Source organism: Schistocerca nitens, chromosome 1 (genome assembly GCF_023898315.1).
Source record: "Schistocerca nitens isolate TAMUIC-IGC-003100 chromosome 1, iqSchNite1.1, whole genome shotgun sequence".
In the NCBI taxonomy this organism is placed as follows: domain Eukaryota; kingdom Metazoa; phylum Arthropoda; class Insecta; order Orthoptera; family Acrididae; genus Schistocerca; species Schistocerca nitens.
In genome coordinates, this window is record NC_064614.1 from 419,708,400 (window position 1) to 419,736,274 (window position 27,875).

General features: G+C 42.2%; 1 protein-coding gene across 5 annotated transcripts in view; it reads right to left on the reverse strand.

Moving 5' to 3' along the window:
- The window catches only part of LOC126250148 (uncharacterized), a 637,275-nt gene extending 610,256 nt beyond the window's left edge, over window positions 1–27,019 (reverse strand). For 4 of the 5 annotated variants that reach the window (XM_049951540.1, XM_049951537.1, XM_049951535.1 and 1 more), the window contains exons 1-2: window positions 26,883–27,019; window positions 26,554–26,611 (exon numbers count right to left, since the gene is read on the reverse strand). The gene's annotated coding sequence lies outside the window, so the exon portion shown is untranslated. The remainder of the gene's footprint in view (window positions 1–26,553; window positions 26,612–26,882) is intronic. The other variant, XM_049951536.1, reaches the window with a different exon arrangement.
- Between the last annotated feature and the right edge of the window lie 856 nt (window positions 27,020–27,875).

Here is a 27,875-nt window from a genome sequence, read left to right on the forward strand (position 1 = left end):
TACTGGATACACGTCATGCTACACGTAAGAGGTGTCCCACGAGTATATGCCTAACATACGATTACAAGCAGATAGAAGAAGTGGACGGTGTTAAATTCTTGGAATTACAGCTTGATAATAAATTCAACTAGAAAAATCACACCACAGAACTGCTGATGCGTCTTAACAAATCTCTATTTGCAATGCGAATTGTGTCAGACATAGGGGATATAAAAATGAAAAAGCTGGCATAACATGCTTACTTTCATTCCATAATGTCATACGGGATTATTTTTTGGGGTAATTCATCAAGCCAAGCTAAAGTTTTCCGGCCACAAAAACGTGCAGTAAGAGTTGTGTGTGGTGTGAACTCAAGAACATCCTGCAGAAGCCTCTTTAGGGGACTAAGGATACTAACTACTGCTTCCCAATATATATATTCTTTAATGAAATTTGTCATTAAAAATATATCACTTTTTCAAACCAACAGCTCAATTCATGCAATCAATACTAGAAATAAGAATAATCTTCACAAGGATTTAAAGTCACTTAGTCTTGTACAAAAAGGTGTGCATTATTCGGGAACACACATTTTCAATAACTTGCCAGCAGGCGTAAAAAGCTTAACAACCAATGAAATTCAGTTTAAGAGAAGCCTAAAGGATTTATTGGTGGCCAACTCCTACTCCATTGATGAATTTCTCAGTAGAACCAACTGATTTGTGTATATACAATTTCAGTGCAGTAATGTGTTCATTGTAAATAAGTATTATAGGAGTTGTATTACACGTTTATGACCTTATAAATAAATAAATAAACTTTATTTTAAATTCAGTGCATTAGTATCTGTAAAATGATCCTTTCATATAGTCTTCATTACAAAATGACGATCATTCCACCTGTGACCTGTGGAAGGGTACATTAGCTTATTTGTTTGAGTTGTAAATATTTGTCATCTTGTTTTTCTGACATGTTCTACATCGTGGAGGACCTCCTCACTACGGATCAATTGGAATGAAAGTAAATCTAATCTAATGTATGTACTCGAAAGTGACAAATGTGATGAACTGTGATCATTTTACTCTCGTGCGACATTTTCATACAATGGCGAAGGTCCAAAAACCGGATGTATGGGTACCGCATGCCCTTTCACTAAGATCAGCGGATGACCATCTGTGCATCTCTGCTTGCTCGTCATCAACTGGCTCGTGAACGACACCGACCATCTTTATCCTGAATCGTTACCTAACTTAAGGAAAAGAAAGGAATGGTTGATCACTAAGTAGCAACTCCCCATACAAAAACTTACGCGAATCCTCAAGAGACTTCATGCATCTGGTGGAACAACCACGGTGTGGTGAACTACCAATTGATTTCCCGAGATGGAACCATCGCTGTTGACATTTATTGTCAACAACTAAGACGTGTCGCACACGCAGTCTACGAACGACGACTAGGAAGACTGCGTGAAGTGATGCTACTCCAAAACGCCCACCCGCATTCTGCTGGACAAACAAAAACGCTATGCAGGAGTTGGGTTGGGAAGTCATTCCGCACTCACCTTATTCACCTAATCTTGCGCCCTCAGATTTTCACCTTCCCTGTTGTCTATCTAACAACCTACAACGAATTTCCTCTCCGGATGAGAATGCGCACCGACAAGTTCTTCGCAGCAAAACCAAGTAATTTCTACAGTCCGGAACCGAAAAGTGACCGCAGCATTGGCAGACTGTTGCAAATAGTGAAGAACATACTATTGCTGACTGAAGTTCTTTTATCTGTACCTGTTGTACTTATTAAACCTATGGAAAAACGCTACGAACTTCTGCACCAACCTAATACAGAGACAGCTGTAAACTAAGGGATATTGCCACCAAGATATTTTGTGCATAATATAGATTGACTCTTACATAGAAGATAACGGCAACCAGTCACTTTTAACAATGCTATTTATTTGAATAGCGCCGTTACCGGTTTCGAGCAGACAGGTTCATCTTCTGACTGCTACCTCACGTTTTACAATAGCTTTCGCCTTTTGTTTCCCCAACTGACAAAATTTCCTTGGGGTGGTGCAGCCTATGAAAAATCCGCGCCATTATGTTCCAGTGCAGACTGGTTATAATCCTGCAGCACGAAAACTGTATGATGCACTGTATGATGCAGTTTCAGCACATGGAGGTGTGGATACAAATATAGCGGTATTACATGTATTGTATACATACTTTCATGTGATGAAACTTGCTAGTGCGTGAGTAGTGTTTTACATTATGTGCATACATATACATAAAAAATTGCATCATACAGTTTTCGCTGCTCTAAGATCATACGCAGTCTGCACTGGAACCAATGGCGCGGATTTTTCATAGGAACCACTACCCCAAGGAAATTTCGTCAGTTGGGGAAACAAAAAGGCGAAAGCTAATGTAAAACGTGAACTAGCCATCTGAAGATGAACCTGTACGAAACCGGTAATGGCGCTATTTAAAGAAATAAATAGCATGGTAAAAAAGAGTTGGTTGCTGTAATCTTCTATGTAAGAGTCAACCTATATTTTGTACACAGCCAAGGGCGCAAAATGACATTTTTCGACCAAATAGGATTTTGTGCATACAGTTTTATACAGGGTTATTACAAATGATTGAAGCGATTTCACAGCTCTACAATAACTTTATTATTTGAGATATTTTCACAATGCTTTGCACACATACAAAAACTCAAAAATTTTTTTTAGGCGTTCACAAATGTTCGATATGTGCCCCTTTAGTGATTCGGCAGACATGAAGCCGATAATCAAGTTCCTCCCACACTCTGCGCAGCATGTCCCCATCAATGAGTTCGAAAGCATCGTTGATGCGAGCTCGCAGTTCTGGCACGTTTCTCGGTAAAGGAGGTTTAAACACTGAATCTTTCACATAACCCCACAGAAAGAAATCACATGGGGTTAAGTCGGGAGAGCGTGGAGGCCATGACATGAATTGCTGATCATGATCTCCACCACGACCGATCCATCGGTTTTCCAATCTCCTGTTTAAGAAATGCCGAACATCATGATGGAAGTGCGGTGGAGCATCATCCTGTTGAAAGATGAAGTCGGCGCTGCCGGTCTCCAGTTGTGGCATGAGCCAATTTTCCAGCATGTCCAGATACACGTGTCCTGTAACGTTTTTTTCGCAGAAGAAAAAGGGGCCGTAAACTTTAAACCGTGAGATTGCACAAAGCTCGTTAACTTTTGGTGAATTGAGAATTTGCTGCACGAAAACGTGAGGATTCTCTACCGCCCAGATTCGCACATTGTGTGTGTTCACTTCACGATTAAGAAAAAATGTTGCTTCATCACTGAAAACAAGTTTCGCACTGAACGCATCCTCTTCCATGAGCTGATGCAACTGCGCCGAAAATTCAAAGCGTTTGACTTTGTCATCGGGTGTCAGGGCTTGTAGCAATTGTAAAAGGTAATGCTTCTGCTTTAGCCTTTTCCGTAAGATTTTCCAAACCGTCGGCTGTGGTACGTTTAGCTCCCTGCTTGCTTTATTCGTCGACTTCCGCGAGCTACGCGTGAAACTTGCCCGCACGCGTTCAACCGTTTCTTCGCTCACTGCAGGCCCACCCGTTGATATCCCCTTACAGAGGCATCCAGAAGCTTTAAACTGCGCATACCATCGCCGAATGGAGTTAGCAGTTGGTGGATCTTTGTTGAACTTCGTCCTGAAGTGTCGTTGCACTGTTATGACTGACTGATGTGAGTGCATTTCAAGCACGACATACGCTTTCTCGGCTCCTGTCGCCATTTTGTCTCACTGCGCTCTCGAGCGCTCTGGCGGCAGAAACCTGAAGTGCGGCTTCAGCCGAACAAAACTTTATGAGTTTTTCTACGTATCTGTAGTGTGTCGTGACCATATGTCAATGAATGGAGCTACAGTGAATTTATGAAATCGCTTCAATCATTTGTAATAGCCCTAGTGACGCGAGTGTCGCTTCGGAAATTCGAAATTCTTAGTTTCACATGAGCTTAAATTTTCCCAACAGCTTAGAGAAAGCACAATGTAATATCTGTTTAGAAGTGTGAGAATGGGAGTGAGGTTATTGTACGAAGCCTGTTCAAAAAGTATCTGACCTTATTTTCTGTTGAAACTAACAATGGTATTGGGGCGCGAGCGCGCGATCTATGTTCGTAGGGCACCTAGTACGCATGCCTAATTTTTTTTCGCGACTGCGGAAACAACCATTGCTGGCTACACGTTAACACGTTTAAGTGGTAGTCGTCGGATTTTGTGTTGTGGGCAAAATGACAGAAAAAGTGGAACAACGTTATTGCACCAAAAATTTTAGGCTTGGCGATTCTCAAGTTGAAACATTCCACACGATTCGACAAGTGTTTCGGGACGAATCAATGCGTACCAAAAAGATAAAGTAGTACAACTGCTTCAGAGATGGCTGCTCATCAGTGAAGAAAGAAGGCCGTCAACATCTGAAAATGAGGTTTATCTTGGTCATGTGAGAACCCTGATGATGCAGGATAGACGAATCACAATCAGACAGCTCACAGTCGAGGTCAAAATTAGTACCGAATGCGTTCATTCCATTTAATGTAAAATTTGGACCTCAGCAGGGTCTCACAAAAATTTGCACCAAAGTTGCTAACAACCGAGCAGAATCAACTTCGTTTGGAGATGGATGGATACTGTGAACAGTAATCCCAACTTTCTCAATACAGCTACCACTGGTGATAAGGCCTGGATTTATGTGTACGACTCACGAACAAAGTTCCAGCCATCGCAATAGAAGCATCCACCATCCTCTAGAAACAAAACGCGTCGTGCGAAAGGTAAAATAAGGAAAAATCGTGACTGATAGCAGAAGATTTATTTATAAACAAACCTATTGTTTTCACAGTCGCATGCTTTCAAAAACCGTTTATAACAGGTCAAATTAGACAGAAAGACTAATATTACTAATAAATGTCAGATACTTTTTCAACAGTCCTCGTGTATCTGGAAACATCTAGCAGTCACAAACATATATTTATGATTTATCTGCGATTGGAGTTCAACATGCTCACAGAATTTTTCACTAAGAGCAAATCAGTATGAGTCCGAAGGACACCCCAGCAGATGCTTCAGATCAAATGTAAACAAGACCTGAAGATAAGTAGCAATCTCGAAACGCGACGTACAGCATTAATAAAATTATTTGGGAGTGGTTATTTGTGTTTCTGTACTCTCGTTTTGCACAATCACGGTAAGCGTACGCTATGTCTGCTTTTGAAAGTCAAAGAAATTACTTCCTGAACTAGCAAGGTTCTATTAATCCCCATACCGCCCTCCGGCTTAAATGCCTAAGACGTACGCGATAGACTTTCATCCCCGTACCTGTCCTATCCGAGCTTCTGCGCTGGCTCTAATGAGAAAATTGTCGAGGGAGCGCTAAACCCTATCTTCCTTCCTTTAGAAAAATTAATTTACACTTTTATCACACCCAGGAACGAAGAGAAATGGCTTTGTTGGTATGGAAATTTTGTACTATTCGAGAGAATTACCTACTTTAATTATAGGTGTTTTAACGCATTTTATACTATCTTACATCAACTGCCTTGTTTTGATATTACCACGAGGTTTCAGCTTGCCTTAGTTTTCGTTGCTTTATCCTTCTTCACATGTACTCTTTGCATTTTACTGTGATGAACTGACTGGATTGTGGTTCTACGCTAGAAATTATCTTTCTTTATGGTCAGAACACGAGGTGTTGAAACATGTGCAAGTTTAGTGAAAGTAAGTGACTGCCTTGCAAAAAGCGGATTTTTCACAGATTTTTTTCTAGTTGACATTGTAGTCTAATGAGCACGGTAAGAGCATGGTATGGTGAAATTCGGTAAATGATCCAGTGAAAACTGGTAATCATGCTAAAGCATTTCGGATGTTTCACAGTTGCTTTTAAAAGGAGGTATGCCATTTGATGATACCCGTCGCAAACACACAGACTGCGTATTCTGGAAAATATTTAGATGTTTCACCTTCTGTCTAAATAATTCTCAACAGCCCGTAGTCCTGTCAAGTTCGCGCAAAGTACAGGCAATCAAATTTTCTATGCAGAAGGAACTGGGTGACTGCAGCCTGTCAGAAAGCTACAAGAGACCTGATTTCCGACATTTTCATGGAGGAAATTAGTTTCTTCCTAATAGGTTCGGGACTAGCGTATTCAGGGGCATCTCAGTAAGTGTTTTGCACGTAACATGCAAACAGAAGATATGAACAGAAAAAACCAGTGAATTCTATGCAAAAGGATTTCTTTCAAAAATACGAACTGGAATGATTACTACCACGTACTAATAAAATACACTAGATGACGATACATAAAATAAGGAATCTATCATGTTAAGATAACACTTGCCGACAACGGCAGTCTGCTGTCTTCTTTCACGTACTGTAATGTTACATGGCACCATAACCAGTCAGTTTTTGTAAGCAAAAGAATGTACTGCTGCAAAGCTTGAATCCACAATATTGCTTACAACAGACGATGTACCATAAGGAATAAACGAACATACACTATTACCCATGTGTAGTGAAAAGATTAACCGCGCCAGAATAACAAGTCGACCATAAGTTTAAAAAACACCTAGTCATGTAATTAAGGGCAGATATAGAACCTCTTGTAGAGGTGTTACTCTTGGCTAACCCTGAATTAACCTACTACGAAGATTCAAAATTGTCGCAAAAGCCTTGAAGCGATATCGAGGGGCACATCCACCGCACATAAGACCGCGTGTGTGTGTGTGTGTGTGTGTGTGTGTGTTTCAAGGAGGCATTCTACATGTAGAAAGGCTCAAAATGGCGTCTTTTCTACCTCACCTAGTAAACTTCAGAGGAATTACATTCTCTTCACAATGGTAGCCCAAATACCACTGAGACATCTCGGGTCTCGTGCACTGATTATCATCTGCGTGAATCATATGTCGATACGAACAACGACTTCTACTCTCCTGCAGATTGTACAGCTGAAACCTTAACTGTCATTTCACTGACTACTCACCTTCTGTCTCTCCCGTACCACGTTCTGACTTCTAAAGACAAGTCTACCTTTTGGGGTAATGTAGATTTGGAAACTTTGTCGGTTGGCTGACTGGCAAGTTAAGGGAGTAAACAGCGAGGCCATCAATTTCTATGTCAAGAGATGGGTCGTCTGGAGTTAGTGACGTCGGCCAGACATTCGATCAAGTCACCAGTGACTTGTTTCTTGGAGAGCAATGCAGATTATAGAACTAGAGTAAATAAGTTGTTCTGACAGATGGTATCTCCATCTGTTCTAGATCAAAGTAAGGGCTGAATAAATTGTTTTGTTCTCAGTCTTCTGGTTCTGGCTTTTCCCTCTTCCCATCAGCTAGCCAGGTTAGGGAAAGCAGTTGGACAAACTGTCGACACTGAAATATCTGTACCACTGTGGAGACATCTAGATTAGCACACCTATTATTTTGGTTCATGTGCAAAGCACACCTACTCCGTTCATGATCTCTCCGCCGGGGTGGCACCCAATCACAGCAAAGTTCATCTGCCACGACCGCCATTCCCGGGAATCGTGATGCCCCTAAAATGTAGACATCTATTACTTGGCATGTGTGGGGAAAGTAACAGCTCAGACACCAGATTGGATTGGATTGATGTGGTTAAAGGAATCAAAGTATTAGGCCTTCAGCCCCTTCATACTATATACATCAAGCTGGGAAGTCACCAGAGAGGAAGGGCACAGAAGACAAATCCTGATGAACCCACTTGTAACTGGGAATTAATAAAACAGGGTAAGAAGTTAATAAAAGTGAAAGAGGCTAAGAGGGTGAAAAGCGAGAGAGTAAGAGGGTGGAGCTGGAGGACCCTGGTACATGTTATGCAATGGGAGTCGTGTCCTCTGCATCTGACCAATGTTTCCTCACCCTCAGTTACCACAAGAAAACTACCAATGTGGGCAACTTTATGAACTCTCAGGAACGAGAACAATGACGACGAGACAGGAAACCGACAGCAGAGGTAATAGAATAAGACGAATTAGAAAGGTGGGGAGTACAGGAGCCAGGCCAGACCACCAAGTAAGCACAGCTATGGGTCCCCCTGGGTCAGAGCCGGTGATGGAGCTTCCCTCCAATCCATCAAGTGGCTGAAAAGGCCAATGTGCCCTTCCTCACAGACGAGCAGAAACCACTTTCATGGGTGGAATATAAAACCAGACCAGCCACTTTCGCGTTATCCACTAGTACCAGAGGTAGCATGTCACCAATTTTAACATTTTGCTTTAGGGTGGCCAAATGGGGGCAGCAGTCCAGTAAGATGGGTGTCATATCAGATGGGCACCACACCAACAGTGGGGGGGGAGGAGGTTCTCATGTCATAGAATGTGACCATGAGCCAGCCAAATGTGGCTAATGCGAAGCTCACAGGATGGTAGAATCCCTGCAAGAAGCACGAAGGGAAGACTGCCACATAGTCGCGGCCCCCTTTATTGCTTGCATTTTGTTTGTAGAAACCAGTGTACACCAATCCTTCTTCCAAGCCTCCAATAACTGAGGACACATGGCTGACAGAAAGTCTGGCTCCAGTATTCCCTCTCTGAAGTCAGCATATTGGTAGCCAACTGGTCAGCATCTTCATTCCCTGGGACCCAAACGCCACCTGAGGTCCAGACAAAGACACTCGACCATCCAGCTTGATGGAGGTTGGACGAGAGATTCTAGACAGTCACAATCAATTGACGTCAAGGGTAGCACTGCTTGATAGCCTGAAGACTGCTCAGGGAATCACTGCTGATTAAGGACATCTCACTGGTGTGAATATAAACATGACTTAGGCCTTGGGCACTAACCATCAGTTCTGCAATGAATAAACTGCATCAGTTCAGCAGGGAGTGTAGCTCACTGCACCTTTCATTTGCGTAGGCAAAACCAGTTTATCTGTCAACTGTACAGCTGTCAGTATATACCACTTCTAAACTATATCATGGACTCAACAGAATCTTTCAGTCCATAGGATAAATCGACAAATATCCAAGGATGATGTAAATACTATGGTGGCATATGCAACTGCTCCATGACAAGAGACAACAGTGGGGCAACTCAGAATTCCAAACAGAGACCTGGTACGTGAACTGCAACTGTGACCCCAGTCCTAGGCCACTGTTGTGAGAGGTGGATATCACTACCAAGAAAAAGGACATAGTAGTTCAGACGCTCAAGGGAGCGGTGAAAGTATATCATATAGTTGAGGAGCAGTCATTGGTGCCTGTTCTGCAGTGGAGGGACTTCAGTCTCTGCGAGTAGGTTGTTCAAAGGGCTGGTTCAAAAAGAACCTGTCAGAAGTCTGACACCACAGTAGTGTACCTGGTCCAGCACCACAGCAATGAAGGCAATGCTCAGACATATGCCAGGCTATCATAATCAAGACAGGATAGGATCACAGCTTTGTAAATTCACAAAAGTGTAGAGCAGACTATGCCGTGGCTGGTGTTACTCAGGCAGTGACGAGTATTAAGGTGTAATCAGCACATTTACTTAAAATGGTGAAGCTACATCAACCAGGCATTGAATACCAGATATAGAAAGTGGTAACACTCCACCACATTGTGCAATTGGTCGTCAAGGTAGATTTGTGGTTACGGATGGAGAGTATGACAGTGACAGAAGTCCATGATTTACGCCTTTGTGGCTGACTACTGGAAGCCATGGGTGACAGCCCAAAAGTGGGCCTTTAATATGGCACTCTGTAGTTGCCGTTCAGCAACACCCACACTGGAGCAGAAATAACTGCAAAAATTGTCAGCATACAGAGATGGTGATACTGAAGACCACACAACTACAGGCAGACCACTGATAACATAGAAACATGGGCACATTCAATAAAGCTCCCTGAAGGACCCCATTCTCTTGTATATGGGAGGGGGGGGGGGGGTACTGTGGAAGCACCGACTTGGATCGATAAACTACTGTGACAAGAAGTTCCAAACAAAAATCTGGAGTGGGCCCCATGGACTCAGATTGTAGGGGAATGAAGATGTGATTACATAAGCCTTTTGCAAGTCAATCAAGACAACGGTAAGGTCTTGATGCAGAGCAAAAGTTGGCCATATAGCACACTACACAAAGACTAAACTGTCAATAATAGAATGGACTGGATCAAAATGCCCCAAGATCAAGAAGCCATCACTGCTGCTAGCTCACCATTCGTTCGAGCAACTTGCAAAAAACATTAGTGAGAATAACTGGGCAGTAGCTGTCCATATAAAGGGTGTGTGCACCCAATTTCAGCACTGGGACGATCAGGCTTTCTAGCCGTTGAGATGGGAACTCACTCTTGCTCCAGATACAGTTGCAAATTGCAAGGAAGTGACATTGGCAATCCACTGGTAAGTGTTTGAGCATTTGGCTATGGATGTCATCTGGTCGTGGAGCTGCGTCATGACAAAGGTCCAGGGCACTGAGTACTTCTCACTCACTGAACAGAACATTATGTGACTCCAGGTGATGTCTAATAAAAATTATGTGAATTCGCTCCACCTGCTGTTGAGGACACTAAATACTGGTTGACAATATAGGACACAGAGGCTCTAACGTAATGCAGGGCAAAAAATTTCAGCAACCAGATCCAGGTCAGCCAGCCGGGGTGGCCGAGTGGTTCTAGGCGCTACAGTCTGGCTCCGCGCGACCGCTACGGTCGCAGGTTCGAATCCTGCCTCGGGCATGGCTGTGTGTGATGTCCTTAGGTTAGTAAGGTTTAAGTAGTTCTAAGTTCTAGGGGACTGATGACCTCAGAAGTTAAGTCCCATAGTGCTCAGAGCGATTAGACCCAGGTCAGTGCAAACAACAACATCCAGGGAGGCACCAGGAACACATGTGGGGGACTGGTGTCCATAAAGGCACGAATTTTTGTCCAAATTTGCAAAGGAGGGGTAAGCAGTCAAATGGTAGTAACATACTGTTCCCAGCACTCTTTTTCTGTCGTTTTATTGGGTGGCAGATCCAGGCACAGAGCTGTTTAACAGCAGTGATATGCTCCTTCGATGGATGTTGCTTTTGGCCTTGGAAAGCCTGTCTGCAATCTCTAAAAACTATAGCGATTTCTGAAGTCCACCAACATACTGTCTTCCAACAGGGGGATTCTGAGGAATAGGGGATGACTAAGTCTGCTGCCGATAGAATGGCTGTCGTCGTGCTGTGGACAGGTGCACTGATACATCCATGTGGTGTGGTGCTATGGGTGACAGCATAGGCAAAGGCATCCCAATCAGCATCGTTCAGAGCCCATCAGGGCGGACATCCCAGCAAATGACGCTGAGGGAAAGACAGGACGATCAAAAAAGATCACTGTCACACAGGTCATCATGGACTCTCCAATGGATGGAGGGAAGAAAACAGAGCTGCAGATGGAAAGACCAAAGGCCGAGTAAGATCCATACACCACACCGAGGTGTGTGTGGGCAAGAGAAAAAGATTGAACTCTGTGAGCAAAGTTGAGATACTTTCCAACGTCCAGTGGTCGTGGTTCCATCCCACAAATGGTTGTGGGCACTGAAGTCACCCAAAATGAAGAAGAACGGGGGAGCTGAGATATCAGTGCAAACAATGCATTCTGATACACCTCACAGTTGGAAGGAAGATACACATTACAGACAGTAAAATCCAGAGGGCCTCAACATTAACAGCCACAGCCTTCAAAGTCGTATTGAGCAGCATGTGTTCTTTGTAGACAGAGTCCATAATGTTGTGCAAACTCGGATCGAAGTTTGGTCACAGACAGGTAGATTCTTCAAATAGCCTCAATGGCATGGAGGGCATAGAACTGTAATGCTGGGAACCACATTCTCTGGAGGGCAACGCAGAAAGCAAGCAAAACATTAAGACATGGTGTAGCTCAGGCAGGTTGTCGAATAAACCGCTACAGTACCACTGGAGACTCACTCTATCAGTATCCTGTGGGAGCATGAAGGGATTGAGGTAGCATATTACGCCCTAGGGTAGCCTGCTACCACCAGTTCCAAGGATACAGCATGAACACTAATCAGTTCTGAAGCAGGTTGTGGGGAGGAGGGGAGGGAATCCTATGCCACAGGGGCGGCCAGGAACTATGCCTTTGATACAGAGTTCTCTACAGGCACCATACAGTCACAGAAAAGCTACCTGGCTAGGTAACTGTTGCCCGGAGTACCCGTTCCCAGGGCACATACTCATAGAAGGCACCAACAGCGTGATCCCTTCGTGGTCAAGTGGCTACCACCTCACAGATACCTGACGGTCTCCTCCACAATGGAATGACTACTTTGTTGGGTTTTGGGTATATTACTTTTTGTCAGAGAGGAAGGGTGTAAAGAAAGAACAGCATAAAAGATGGAATGTACAACACATTGAGTGACCTTTCCCGCATGGCTCACACTTCTGTAAAATTTGGAAGAGGAATGGTAGGTCAAACCCAACAATGAGGACCATTCTACTGAAGGATGAGAAGTCGTACAAAGTGCTGGACGAGAAAAAACACGAGTCTCTAAAATCATAAACAAAAGCCAAGCATGGTCAGCACCAGTGGAAAGGCAGAAGGGTACAGGAGTAGTAGAAGGGTGTACTTGCAGCGGGAAGCATGTGATGGCCAAGCACGTACACACAAAAGAGACGTGACCTCCATGGGTGGTCAGCCATCAGAAATGTGATCCCTGTGTTGTCAAGGTACATAATGACCCAATCATGTCAGATTGGCTACCATGGTGGCTTTTAAATGCATGTATGGTATGCCTCCATACTGTAGCGTATGGTCCGCCTCCACAGCGTAGCAGTAGCGTTACTGCCTAAAACGCAGGAGGCCTGGGTTCAGTTCCCAACAGGGGACTGGGTGCTGTGTGTCCATCATCATCATTTTCATCATCACTGACTCGCAAGTCGCTGAAGTGGCGTCAACTAAAGAGGATTTGCAATACGGCGGCCGAACTCCCCCAAATGGGGCCTCCCGGCCAACAATGCCATACAATCATTTCAATGCATGTATGACTGTGTAGTTAATATGCGCAGAAGATCTTGAATGCTGTAGACAGATGGCGCTATTTAAGATATTCTCTCCCCAGTCAGTCCAGACTCCAGAAAAAATTCTGAACATGGAAGTCAAACGCAGAAAAGGACCAAAAATTACTTTAGCTAAAAAATTTATGTAAAGTAATGTGTTAAAGAGGCAAACGAAAGAAAGCAGAACCTATAGAAATAAATGGGTCAACATCAAAGACTACCATCATGGGAAAGAAAGTAAGAGAAGCCCTGAGGGGGCAAATTTATAGAAATGCCGCCGCCATGAAGGAAGAGACTCAGAACAGTTGTCGATTTTGATGTAGCCTGTAGAGATTGGTTCACACAGGATGGAGAGGCATAAATTTCCAAGGAGGCGACGTAGCACTCTCAGAATTACTTCTTACTGGATTTTATTAGATACCAACCCTCAGCACGAAGCTGCTTAAAAGTGAGAAGTGTTCTGTGAAAGATGTAGCTTGAGAAGTTGCAAAACCCTTCAACGAGCTTGAATAACTGTTGCAATATCTTTGGTCCATCGTGGTACTGACAGCGGAGGGGGCCTATAAAAAGGAGAATAGCAATTTCAGCAGCATGGGCGATTGCATCAGATATGTCTTCCAGATGGCTCTGAGCACTGTGGGCCTTAACATCTGAGGTCATCAGTCCCCTATACTTAGAACTACTTAAACCTAACTAACCTAAGGACATCACACACATCCATGCCCGAGGCAGGATTCAGACCTGCGACCGTACCGGTCGCGCGGTTAAAGACTGAAGCGTCTGGAAGCGCTCGGCCACACGTCTTCCGCAAGCCTGTCGACGCAGTCTGACGAGATGGGACGAAGGTAGCTGCAGAAATATAGAACTGCCAGTTGGCTCTTCGAAGAGCCCAGTATGGTATCTGCTCCATGAGTGGTGGCAGGATCAACAGAAAAAGGCCACAAGGTAACCATTGTAACGAAGACAAGAGAGTGGCAAAAAGAGACTGTAACTAGAACTTGATATTTTTAAAAATATTGGGAATCCAATACATCGATATTTAAAATGTATCATTAACTGCTCTCGATATATCAAAGAATAGTATCGATATATCAACAGAAAGAATACCGACGTACCTGCCTATAAAAATATCAGCTGCATATTATGAATATACTGTCTGTTTTAGAGCTGTATATTTAAGTATTGATTTATTATTAGATATCCTGTATATCGACAAGCTAGCAGCCTACCTATACCCCTTACAAGAACTGAAAAGAAAACGACGCATGTTCACTTTTGGCGATAACCACTTTCCTAACAATGGTGACAGCACACATGTGGCACAATGAAGTGTGTCTGATGGGTACTTCGTTCGGTTTCGTCACACGTCGAATTAGTCGGGAACATTTCATTTCACGTCGAATTCCCTGTTTTCTCATTTTTGCCGTCGCCAGCGACCTAGCAGTTGTAGAGTCAAAATTGCGTGGTGAAGCTGAACGTTACAGCTTCTGTTGGTAGTGCCGAGCGTCGATTACGTTAGTATTTCCCCCTCACACGTCTCCGCCCATCGTAAAGACCATTATTTTCATTTAGAAATTGTTTTTAACGCAACTAGTGTGCTATTTCTTCATATCGGAAAGCTTGTTATTCCGTTCACACACCTTTACCCTACATACACACACACACAAAGTGCAATAGGACTACTATTGTTCCACAGTACTTGCTTCACACAGCCAAAAAAAAAAAAAGATTGGACGTGATGAAAGCTCAAAAAGTAGTGAGACTCCTTCACACAGTAAAAATAAAACTATGTTATACTGCAGTTTCAAAAAGATAACTTCAAATATTAACCGAAAATTGTGAAAAAATATAATATAAAACAAAAATATAGGCACAGGATATTGTCATTTTGATATCGATATATCGAGAAAAATATCTCATATTTTTGCTTTGGAAAAGATATCTGTGTATCGATCTTTTATCAACAGCTCTAACTGTAACGTCGATAGCTGGAGAGGTGCAATGAGCGGCACTGAAGTGGGTACGAGTAACCATATTTGAAGAGATACATTTAAAGATCAGATTGGTTGGTTGGTTGGTTTTGGGGGTGGGGACCAAACAGCGAGATCATCGGTCCCATCGGTTTAGGGAAGAATGGGGAAGGAAGTCGGCCGTACCATTTCAAAGAAACCATTCCGGCATTTGCCTGAAGCGATTTAGGGAAATCACAGAAACCTAAATCAGGATGGCCGGAGGCAGATTTGAACAGTCGTCTTCCCGACTGCCAGTCCATTGTGTTAACCACTGCGCCACCTCGCTCACCATCAAGATCAGAAAGAAGTTGGTCAATGAGAACCTCCTTACCAGACAAAGTGGTACTTCCCTACAAGTGGCCCCTCAAGGGTAGCGTTCTCCCGTGATTTCTTCCTTTCCTCTTTCACTGTTTTAGGCAGCCAGGATTTTGCGAATGCTGAATGCTTATCCACTGTGGATATGTGAGTGGAAGAGGAGTGAGTAGCCCTCGGACAAACAGTCCGTGACTTCTTAATCCACAAGCTGACGTCAGGTTGCTCATCTGTGGATTTCCAAGGACAGGGTTCCCAAAAGGGAAAGCTGTATGCAGGGAGTGGTTCCTGAATAAGACTGTGCTGGAACCACGAGAAGTAAGGACCTATTGCCCTCACAGTGTAATTTATTTGCGTGACTATCAGAGCTCGACATCAATGGAGTAAATGCACTAGGTACCTGCCCACAGCAATGGCAAAAAATCGATATCATGGAGACAGTATATAAACCATCTATTTCTTTCCAAGCTTCAAAATATGAAACGTGATCAGAGACCTTCAGTTCCTGTATTTTGTGTTCCTTAATTATGGTAACACAGTTCAGGGTTCGGGGAGGGCGATCCTTCCCGCAACTGACGCAGAAAGTTGAACTCATCGTGAATGGTTAATTTCTGTTCGGTGGCTGGCCACAGTCTCTACAAATTGGGTCATACATACACTGGGAAGAGACAGGCCAAAAATTGAGATTTACAGCACCCCGTCTAGATTGCAAAATACATAGCAGTGGTAAATCGTGATTTTGACCTTCTATGGAAGCGAATATCCCTCAAAAGTGAGAACGGTTGCTCAACCTTGTTGTCTGACAGGTCTCGACCTTTACAAGGACAAAGTGGATTCCTCACTTCTCCAATTCTTTGTGTAGTTTTTCATCCATCTGTCATATTATGTCCCGCATAAAAATTAAACCCTGCACCATGTTTAGCGTCTTAGGTGTAGTATGGTAACAGGTACATCACAAACGTTTTGACAAGAGAGTAATGTCCAGGACTGAATAGGATTTGGCATCGTAATTAAGATACATCTATTTTGTAATTTGTTAAGGTAAAAGAGCTCAATAAATACATTTTCAGTAGTCGTCACAAACAACACTGGTTTAATAGACTCCATCTGTTCGGATACAAACCACGAATTGAGAGGAGTAAGTGTCCAACTCGTGGCCAAGGGGGAGAAGTTCCTAGCATTGTAACAATCTGCACCAAATTGCGGTCTGTCTGAAGGAACTGTCAGAGTCTCGCATCCACCATCTGATAACTTTGATCATTTCATAACACCGCATATCCATCATGATGCTGCCTACTCCGACTGAGGGCTCTCCCCATGGGCGTCATTCTACCACAGCAAAGGCCACGTAGCATAATCGCCAGTGTCCGAGGTCCCAGTGCCCACAAACGGACAAACACCTACACCGTGGCATGCGCGCATGTCAGTTCAAATATCAGTCGTGCGATCCCTGTGTGGTCAGGTGTTTACGACTATACAGATATGTGATGACCTCATACGGACCGGCTACCATGCGGGGTACTGGGCTACCTTCCTCACATAATTTGTTACAAAAATTGTGAGATGAAAGTCAACCCTAGGTGTGGGGACTGAACATACACTAATCGAAATATGTGGTGCAAAATAAAAAAAAGTTGGAGAAGCCATACTCTATATTCTATGAGCGAGATAGTTCGACAGTAGGTAGTCTATCCTAGACACTAAGTCAGAGAATACAAGTGCAGCACAGGAAAGAAAGAATTACTGCAATAGCTTCGGGCCCCGCACTCGGCACGCACGTAAAGAGTGGGGCAAATAAAAGTGACCTGAATGAGTGGATACGATTGGATGTGAATGTATGCACCTAACAACCCCCCCCCCCCCCCCCGGTCCCATGACACGCACACAACGATTATGTCTGCCACATGATCCACACTGGTTCAGAGTATAGTGCAGGCTGTATCAGTGTGAGTGGAGCAGTTCAAAGAGGGCGTGGTACCCACAGTTCAGCAGCGGGTGTTCGTTGTGGAAAGTTGCATGACAGCAAAGTCGTAGAAATGGTGTGATCAGTTGTTTGCTGAGAAGTTTAATGGTGTCAAAGTGCCAGCAAAGAGAGCCATGCAATGTTTAGTACGAAAATTGCGTCAGACAGGATCTGTTTTGAACAAATCAAAAAACATTCCAAAACGTGCTCGCACACTAGAAAATGCTTCAGAGTCCTACCAAATCAACCAGCCTGTCGCAAGAGACTGGCATATGACGTCGATCTTGCAGACAAATACTCCATCTGGATCTCACGTGCATCCCTAGCAAGTGTCTGTTGTTCATGCATTAAATCCAGCAGATGCTTCTCAGCGCCTCCAGTTCTGTGAGTCGCTTTTCTCTGAGATAACAGTGAAAGGCTTGGATGTGGATCTGTACTTTACGTCTGATGATGCTTGGTTTCACATTAGTGGTTATGTCAACTCACAGAATTACAGGTTCTGGGCAGTGGAGAATCCACGTAACTTCCACGAAACACCGTTGCATGATCAGAAGGTTATTGGTCCCTTCTTTCATCCTATGCTGACTTTGTCACGTTACATTGCCAACATTTTGAAACGCAGCATTAACGGAGGACGAAAAGACCTACACTTACTTCCGACAGGATGGGGAAACTGCCCACATAGCCAGCCGAACCTTGGAGCACATTTTCACTATCTTCACGCCTGACCAAGTTGTTAGAAGAGGTCAGTCAGGTTGCGGCCCTAGCCGTTCATCCAGGTCACCTGATCTGTCAGTGGGGAGATTTGAAGTCTAACGTACATTGCAACAACCCCCATAGTCTTCAAGAACTGCGGCGTAACTTTTTGGATAACACTGCAGTAATTCCATCAGACTAACTTCGATCTGCCTTTAGCAACTTACTGACCACGCTTCTTTCTCCTCTGGCAATGGTTTGTTAAAATGAGAAATGTTGTCGTGCTGTTGTTCGGAGTCCACATTAAACCCTAAGTACCCCCATAACTAACTAGGTCCGTCAGCCATTTCAAAAATCGAAGGAAGGTAAGAGCACACCACAATGAACAGGACCCGAACTAGTGAAACACCGCCATTTTCAGGCCAACTTTTCGGTATTTGTAAGCAGCTGAGTGTTGCTTGCATAAGGAAATCTCGAACCTAATTTCGGACCAAAATTACTTTACCCATTAAAAACAAACGCTACTGAAATTTCTTTAGGTCTATTCAGGCAATAAGACATACACAAGCTAACTGCTGATTTATCAGAGTACATGTAAGGATAAAAAGAGTCACACATTGTTTAAATTATATTGGAGCTGCCTGATTCATATGTCTGTCCAGATATAACAATCAAGATTCCCGTCATTTCCTCTCAGTCGGTCAAGGTTAAAGCAGGAGTCGTTCCTGAAACAGGTTACAGTTGATCTCCCTCCTAGCCACAGCCAAATTTGATCGAGCACAAAGCCACTAACCGACCTTGCCAAAAACAGCTATTAAATCTTAACTAGGAACATATACTGTGAGAGTATAATCTAACATTAGGGGCACCGTCTTCTACACCCAGATAGCTAGAGCTAGCTGTTGATGCAAACTGTCGCTACATGCATTCTTCAAATTATAATGTACGAAGATTAAAAGACGATGAGACTAGGTGTTCACGAAGACATCACGTAATTGCTGTAAACCACTAAGTATTGGGTTATTAGTTAAAACTTGAATCTCGATGATTCTATAATGTGTACGGCATATATGGTATAATATGGTATGCGTCGGATAGCGTGTTAACGGATTTCACTGTCGTGTTCCTGAAACCATTTTCCTGTACAGTGGGTGAACCACGGGTATTCCGGATGCATTTCTTGCTTCTAGGACATGGTCACTACGTTGGTGACGATATGCACATAGTTTTACAAGAAATGTAAAGCTAAAGTTGGTTTGAACAATGCAGTGCTTCACTAGACGTGGTCTCTTGAAAGTGGTATGCCTTCCCTCTCCCCCACTTCCGAACCAACTTTTACTGTACACTTGCAACCGGCTAAGTAACACACCATTTTTCACGCAGACAATTCATGGCAAGACGTAAAAGAAGCTATAAGAGACAGAAACATCCTTAGACTCACTGCAAATCGAACCCCCCGACTATGGGTTTGTAGTCCAACACAAACTATTCACAGAGCTAACGAGCTACAATTTTCTGAAAATATCACCATCTGAGTATGATTTCCCACAGGCTTGCAAGTTAGCTCATGGGAAGATAACTAGCTCACGGGAAGATAATTTCAAGAGAACTCTCGCAACTGGTTGCTGTTTCTGCCTTCATTTCTTTAGCCTACTCTAGCTCCAATATTCATTTTCTCTCGTTCATTTTTCCAGCCTTTTTTCCTTCTTCTCGGCCGCTGTTTCCGCCTAGTGGGAACCCTAAATACTGTGTTACCTTTTATCTAAATGTTATTGTATAACAAGTTTCGTTCTGTATAACTTTTTCTTCAAAGTACTTCTTGATCGTTACAAACTTTTCCTGTTGGCCTTCTTGAAGTAGTGGAAAGATATTCTTAGTGAGGGAGCTTAGTGTCACTCATTGACGACATGTAACTAAAAATTTTTATTTTCCCGTGGTGCTGATATCCCGCCACAAGTTTTATAGATTAATTTGCTTTGTGCACGCACAGCTGTGCGTCTGCGGTTTCTCGGTCCGATGATTCCTCCTCCTCCCCCCCCATGTATTTTAAACGTAAACATGGTTACACTGTGTAAAAACGACTCATGCGTTTAGAATAGAACGTGAAGATGCAACTGCAACTAACAGGATTTGTGACGGTATAATAGAACATGCGAAAAGTGACAGCTTACGGGATACGACGATCAAATGTTGCCGTATGCTGTAATCAATTTGAGGATATAATGTTCTGCATTTGCCATTCACGTTGTAGCGCTGCATTGACGCAGTCGCGGTGGATGGGACCTGTTGCTACCCTAATGACAGAGTCAAGCAGACAGCTGACTGAAGTAATTTCGACATTCGCTAGAAATTATTTAGGTGTAAGCCATAAGAGACTCACATCGTGGTGGCCGAGGACGACGATCATATTCAACTTTCCAAATTAAAGAGTTGTAGCGTTCAGACTTCTGGATTGCACCAATCCAGAGCCATGTTAGTTTAAACAAAAGTTAGCCTTCTCTCAGTTATCGTTCAGATATTTAGCAAGGTTCGTCAATCTCTAAAATAAGACCACGAAGATACCCATATCAAGAAACAGTCAACAAAAGATCTGATAAAAAATGATCAAGTGTCTTTCTCAAAGCCAGGACTTCAAACGTTCTGGTGTTGTGTGTGTGAAATCTTATGGGACTTAACTACTAAGGTCATCAGTCCCTAAGCTTACACACTACTTAACCTACGGACAAACACATACACCCATGCCTGAGGAGGACTCGAACCTCCGCCGAGACCAGCCGCACAGTCTATGACTGCAGCGCCCAAGACCGCTCGGCTAATCCCGCGCCCAAACGTTCTGTAAGGAATAAACTGCAAAGATCAATTTCAGAAATTTTCGCGCAATTTGTGGACTTCCGTTTAATCAGCTGCATGCTTAACATCTGAGCGCGTTATATTGCTTTAAGGGCAATGCTCAAGAAGACAGCTTGGCCACCCGGGCTACAAACCTATTACAGTATGACTAACTTTCATAATGTTTAGTAGACTTGCTTGGTAAAATAGGATAAAGCTTAGGCTACCGACTGCAGCATCACCTACAGCATTTCTCCAAATGGTTGCAGGACTCTTGTTCCGATTCCCTTTACTTTTTGATTTCGCGACAAGCATAGGACGAAAAGAACGTCTTCGGTGAAGCGTGTATAAGTGTTGCACATATCCAAAGCCGTCAAATGACATGGAAACAAACAATACCTGAAAATAAGTTACCGTGTACTGGATGCCAGCATCGCGACTAACCAGAGTACAATTTGAATGTGTTAACTGTAATAAATTTCGGCACTGTTTATATGTTACACAGTCGTCAAGTCTGCCCAAACAGAAAATAGAGGGGCGAAACAGGGAAGCACAGGAAAAGTGCGCCAATACACATTAATATCCCTCAAATACAATTTTATTTACGACTACAACACCTGATCTGTAGATTTTACCTGACATTTCAGCATCTATTACACATGTATTACCTGCGAATATAAACAGAACCATTCTTTCCATGTAGTTGCAGTACATGTTAGGCATATCAATACAGTCCAACTTTCCCACTTTAATCCCAAAACAAAAAATAAGGTTCCCAGGAAAAAAAAAAACACATGCAGAGTATGTGTATGAGCTTCTTTTTTCATTTGCGAAATACCTGCATATGCTTGAAGATCAAATTTCAAAACATTGTTTTTATTTCCCATGACCAGCAGGAACAAGCTTCATTAAATTAAATGTATTTTGGTAAAATTATCAAAGTTGTGAAACTTGGGGAAAGAGAGAAAGTTGATTAACCCTGGGTTAATTTTTTAAATTTTTTATTAACTTTTTCAAACACTATTTCCACACAGTATTTGCTGAATATTTATTTTGTATTTTAAATGAAAAACATCTGGACACAAGGTTTTTTACAGTACAATCAGATAACAGTGTAGCGTTCATCCTATGACACAGCATAATGAAAGTGTTTTTTTATTAAACATCTTTTTTAGTCCGTCAGTTGCTTTTTATTATTTCATGATTACCTGTCTCTGACACTATTGCTCATCCACTAATCATACTCATATTTACAAAATTATACCTGTAAGGCTGGTTACTGCGTAGCTATGAATATGATCTGGAGTTGGGTGACAGTGTCTGAAACTAGTAAACAGGAATAATAAATTACGACTGACCGACTGAAAATATGTTTTTTCTATGTAAACAGATTGCAGATCACTCTTTTACTGCCAAACATGTTCAGTTTTGGAAGATACTAATTCAAATCAGAAGCACTGTTCAATTAATTTCTCATTTCTAAGAAGACTTTATCTTTCCCTAAATGTGACGATGACTTGTACGGAGATGCAGTACTCATAGGCCTGCTACTTAATGGGTTAAATTATCTTTACTGCATTTATGTGATTTCCCTGTAATGTGCTGAACAGCTCCACTGCAGCTTCATACTTGACATTACCATCTTCCTGTTGTAGCAAATACAGCTGATCTATCACTATCAATACTTCTCTCTTACATTCCCCACTTCTCATGTAGGACTATCAACTGCAAGTACTTTATTTATGTCTTGAAAAAAATTTCTCACAGTGAAAAAGGAGGAGGGAATGGAGGAGTTAAAATGCAAACAATACCAACAAAGAAGGCAAATAAAAGTGAAATGTCATATTCACACTGAGGTTGTTAGGGTCTCACAGTAGCTCACCTGAACAAAAGATTTCAGACAGAATTCATTATGACCTGCTAACAGGACCATCCCAGAATTTGTCTAAAACCATAATACAGACACCATGAAACATCTAAGTTACGGTGGAAATTTGCCCTCAATACAAGTCATGAACAGCACCACTGTATTAAAACAGCACCAGAACTTAATAAAAACATGAGCTACTCAGAGTAAATTAAATGGAAAGTCCCTACTGAGCAACTCTGAATGTAACTTCCTCGCAGCTTAAAGCTGAGTGCCAAACCAGGACTCAAACATGGGCCCAATGCTTTTTGGGGGCAGGTGTGACTCGTGACCCATCCTCACAACTTTACTTCCGTCAGTACCTCATCTCCTGCCTTCTTAACTTCAAACTCCAGAGAAGTTTCCCAGTGTAACTGGCAGCATTAGCATTCCTGCAAGAAGGGATATTATGGAGACATGGGTTAGCCACAGTTTGGCGGAGGTTTCCAGAATGAATTTTCACTCTGCAGCAGAGTGTGTGCTGATATGAAACTCCCTGGTACATGAAGACTGTGTGCCAGACCAGGATTTGAACCTTGGACCTTTTCCTTTCACGAGCAAGTGCTGACCACATTAGCTACCCAAACACAACTCTTGATCTGTCCTCACAGCTTTACGTCCACCAGTACCTCATCTTCTCAGATCCTGGGCTCGAGTCTCAGTCTGGCACACAACTTTAATCCACCAGAAAGTTTCATATCAGCACACACACACACTGCTGCAGAGAAAAAAATTCATTCTGGCAACATCTGACAGACAGTGACTAAGCCATGTCTCTGCAATATCGTTTCTTTCAGGAGTTCCAGTCCTGAAAGTTTTCCAGGAGAACTTCTGTGAAATTTCGAAGATTGGAGATGAGGTACTGGCAGAAGCAAATCTGTGAGTTTGGATCACAAGTTGTGCTTGGGTAGCTCAGCTGGTTGAGAACTTGCCTGTGAATGGCAAAGGTGCCAGGTTCAAGTCACTATCTGGCACACATCTTTAATCTGCTAAGAAAGTTCATAACAGCGCACACTCCACTGCTGAGTCCAAATTCACTCTGAAATTCTATGTGTAATTTATGAACATCATAGTGCTGCAGTTAAAAAAAAAATATTTATGACAAACATCAATGCTCGTGCAAAGGAAATGAGTAGGTGTTGAGGAAAAGATAAAATCTGACTAACTGTATGCTGACAATAAATGACGCAGAACCAGAAATAATGTCTGAAAGCTACAGTCTACTACCCATTCACCTGCACATCAACTTCCACATGTGATACCCTATCCTACATAAAAGAAAAGGTCTATGTCAGTTTTCACAATATAACACACATTGCAGCAAAATGTCTAGAGTGAAGCCTGAAATGTGGGCAACCAATATCCCGACATTTCTGTACAAACATTACTCTTCCCAGTTAGGCACCATAAATGACAATCACTGGAACTTAAGTTACTAACAGGAATTCTGGGCAGAGATTGAACCACTGATTCTCTTTGAGAATGTGATTGTTCTGACACACATTATGTGCACAGAGTATAAATAATAATGTAAATAATAATAATAAATACCTGCCACATAAACATACAAGGTTGCTTAAGAGCATTCGAAAGAAGGCTATGGTACAGCTGTATGTTTCACTATTGGATTATCTGGCAACTGTGTCAGATGCACTAGGAATAACGGCATATTAGCTTGACAATGAGGCATGTTATACCTACAACAACGCAACAAACATTTGAACTGTTACGTACCAAATAATAACAGACAGTGCAAAACATTCTCTCATTCATGTGAGAATCTCTAACAGTGACAGTGTGTTAAAGCCTTTATTTGTTGTGCCTTGTCCCACATTGGCACAGGTTTGGCATGGTTTTTAACGGATTTAGCAGGGTTAATTTAAGAGGTGGTCGGATGCACTTCCTGTTGCCAACCCATAATCCCCGGTATGGTGTAAGTGTATCCCAATGGTCTATGTTTGGTATTATTCATGTGAAAGTGAGTTTTTTAAATATTAGCAACTCATGTAACTGATGCAGGACTCTGGTACCAGCCCGGAATTAACCTAATGGGATGTAGGAACCACCTAAAAACCACATCCAGGCTGGCTGGGACACTGACCCGCATCGTTAACCTGCCAGGCAGATACAATCTGTGTCCGGCGCACCTCCCTGTCCCACAAGTGGTGCTGTAACATGCATGGCTATCCACGTGTGAAGTGCCTGTACGAAAGACATGCAAGTAATGACCCCTCTATAATATCAGCACAGTTTATGAAAGTTTGGCATGTCATGTGGAGATATATTCACAACAGATTATTATTCTAATAGTTTTTGTTGCAGTCTTACCATATTTGTCTTTGAAGTGATTAGTTACTTATGGAGACTGCACACAGCACATAAAACTGATGGTTCTCTGCAATTACACAGAGTATGAAGACGTTCAAAATTTGAACAAAACTGGTAATCATAGTAATGACAAATATGACAAAATGATATATTTTTAGAGTGATGCTTGAGTTATTTCTAATCTTAAAAAAAGCCAATTTTAGATTTAAGATATTCACTTAAAGCCTCAGTTTTCACAGTGATTGATGCTGTTGAAATGTAGAATATTGCTATAAATCTACATGACGAAAACATGGATGATAACTTCAGTAAAAATAGTGATGAGCCACTGGGATTCAATTTCTTGGCTAATATTACAAATCTAACTAGGTGCATCCTATGAACTGGGAATGTAAAATGCTTTTGTTGATGATCCTTCCTATCTTTGTTGCTGCTTGAAAGAGTCAGACTGCACAAATGAACTAAGCTTCTGTTTCGTTCTTCTCTGCAGCTAAGTTCTTATTACCAATAAATTATTAAATTTAAATAGACACATATTACAATTATTTATATTGTATCACTATATGACATTCTGTGCATCAGGTTAGAGGATGGGCAAAATAAGAAGTCACTATTAGGACATGACTTCAGACAGTGTATGAAGTTTGTTGCTACAATTATTTTAGATGCCAATTTAAATAGAGTAACACAGTTTTAGAAAGACTGAAATCAATACCATATCATATTGAAATAGAACCAAACAGATCAACTGTATTAGGTCAGACAGCATAATATTTGCACCAAACTGAAAGGCCAAGAACAGCAGCAGCAGCTCTTTCCAGTGCCTATCATAATTCTCTCCCAATACAATAAAACTACATGATTCTTCTCCTCTCAGCTTACAGGGGCAATTTTAAACACACACACACACACACAGTTTCATCGCAGAAGAAAGTTAAACACCCAGCACCTGCAAGAAATATTCATCTATCATGATATCAGTGGCATTATTTTCGATCTCCAGGCATTAAGAAATGAAGAAAATACTTACTACTAACTATGAAAAACCAAATCAATTCTTTGGGAGGTCTCAATTGCACGGACGAACTTCGATTTTTTTTTTTTTTTTTTTTTTTTTTTTGCCCACGTATGTCTGATGTAGCCCACCACACGTAAATTTCACTTGTGAAACTCTTTAACCTGCTATTCAATGAGATACTAACACTCCATAAAAAGTCAATTTGGTTACGTCAGCGCAACATGAATGTTGTTTGTTGCACGAAAATAACACTGAATGTAAGTCTGTCAACTGAATGCACAAAACTATTCATTTGACAGAAACGCTACAGCTATTAACTCACGAAATACACAGGGGCATAGAATACTCCTCGAGATCGAAAATGCACCACATCCAACTAATAATTGATCGATTATCATTAATTCCACATGCCCCTTCCAAGCACCCATTCCTCCACCATGCAGCAGACACTGATGCAGCAGGCTTGAAAACTGAAATAATACTCACAAATATGAAAAATTAGTAACTCGGATTGGACTCGTGGGAGTCGAAGGGCAATGACACGCTGTAAACAAAATATTTTTGCAACCAGCTAGAGATACAAACTCCACATACACTGCCAAATCATAATAAACAAAACTGTATATACGAATTTCCCACCTATTGTTTTAGCTATCTAAATTATGTGGTCCTGAACAAAATCCAGGAACTGTAAGGGCGATTCTTACAAGCAGAAAGCTTTGTAAAAGTTAGGTGTTCGTAGAAAAACTTTATTGAAGTTAACAGAAAATCCATTCCTAATTCTAATCAAGTAAAGTTCCACGTCGTTTACTTACATGGGGCAATTAATGAGTCGTGAGCACATAAAATATAACTTTCAAACATATTACACATAGCTCCGTGCTTTATTGACCATGGGAAACAAAACTTCACCACCGCGCCTCTAACACACCCTCTCCCTTCTTGAACTCTCAATACAAACAGACCACCTGTCACATAGCATCGCGCCAAAGATCTCACGACAAAGAGAACACAACAGCAATGTAAGCACACTGTGTCTGTACGTAAGATCTATGAAGTGGCACCAGCATAATGTATCCATGGTTTAAATAGTTTATTACAATAAATAAGCAATATGATGCCTTTGAATTTTCGTATTTTTATACACATCCTTCGTAGAGCATATTGTGATTAGGTGTTCTTAAAATAGCACGTCTGCAATGTATGAAAGCGTACGATGTCCAGAATGACTTAGGCCGATTCACACTAGACGTCAACGGAACGTGTGGAAGCAGCACCTCAGTAGGGGGTGCTGGTTGAAGTAATGTCGGTTTCATAATTATGCTTTGATTTGTTTTCCATTTGTTTTCTGTACGTGATTTTTTCAGTGTTTTTTCTTATGTCGGTGCCTGTTCTTCATGATTGCACTGTGGGTGTTGTTGTTGTTGTGGTCTTCAGTCCTGAGACTGGTTTGATGCAGCTCTCCATGCTACTCTATCCTGTGCAAGCTTCTTCATCTCCCAGTACCTACTGCAACCTACATCATTCTGAATCTGCTTAGTGTATGCATCTCTTGGTCTCCCCCTACGATTTTTACCCTCCACGCTGCCCTCCAATACTAAATTGGTGATCCCTTGATGCCTCAGAACATGTCCTACCAACCGATCCCTTCTTCTAGTCAAGTTGTGCCACAAACTCCTCTTCTCCCCAATCCTGTTCAGTACCTCCTCATTAGTTATGTGATCTACCCATCTAATCTTCAGCATTCTTCTGTAGCACCAAATTTCGAAAGCTTCTATTCTCTTCTTGTCCAAACTATTTATCGTCCA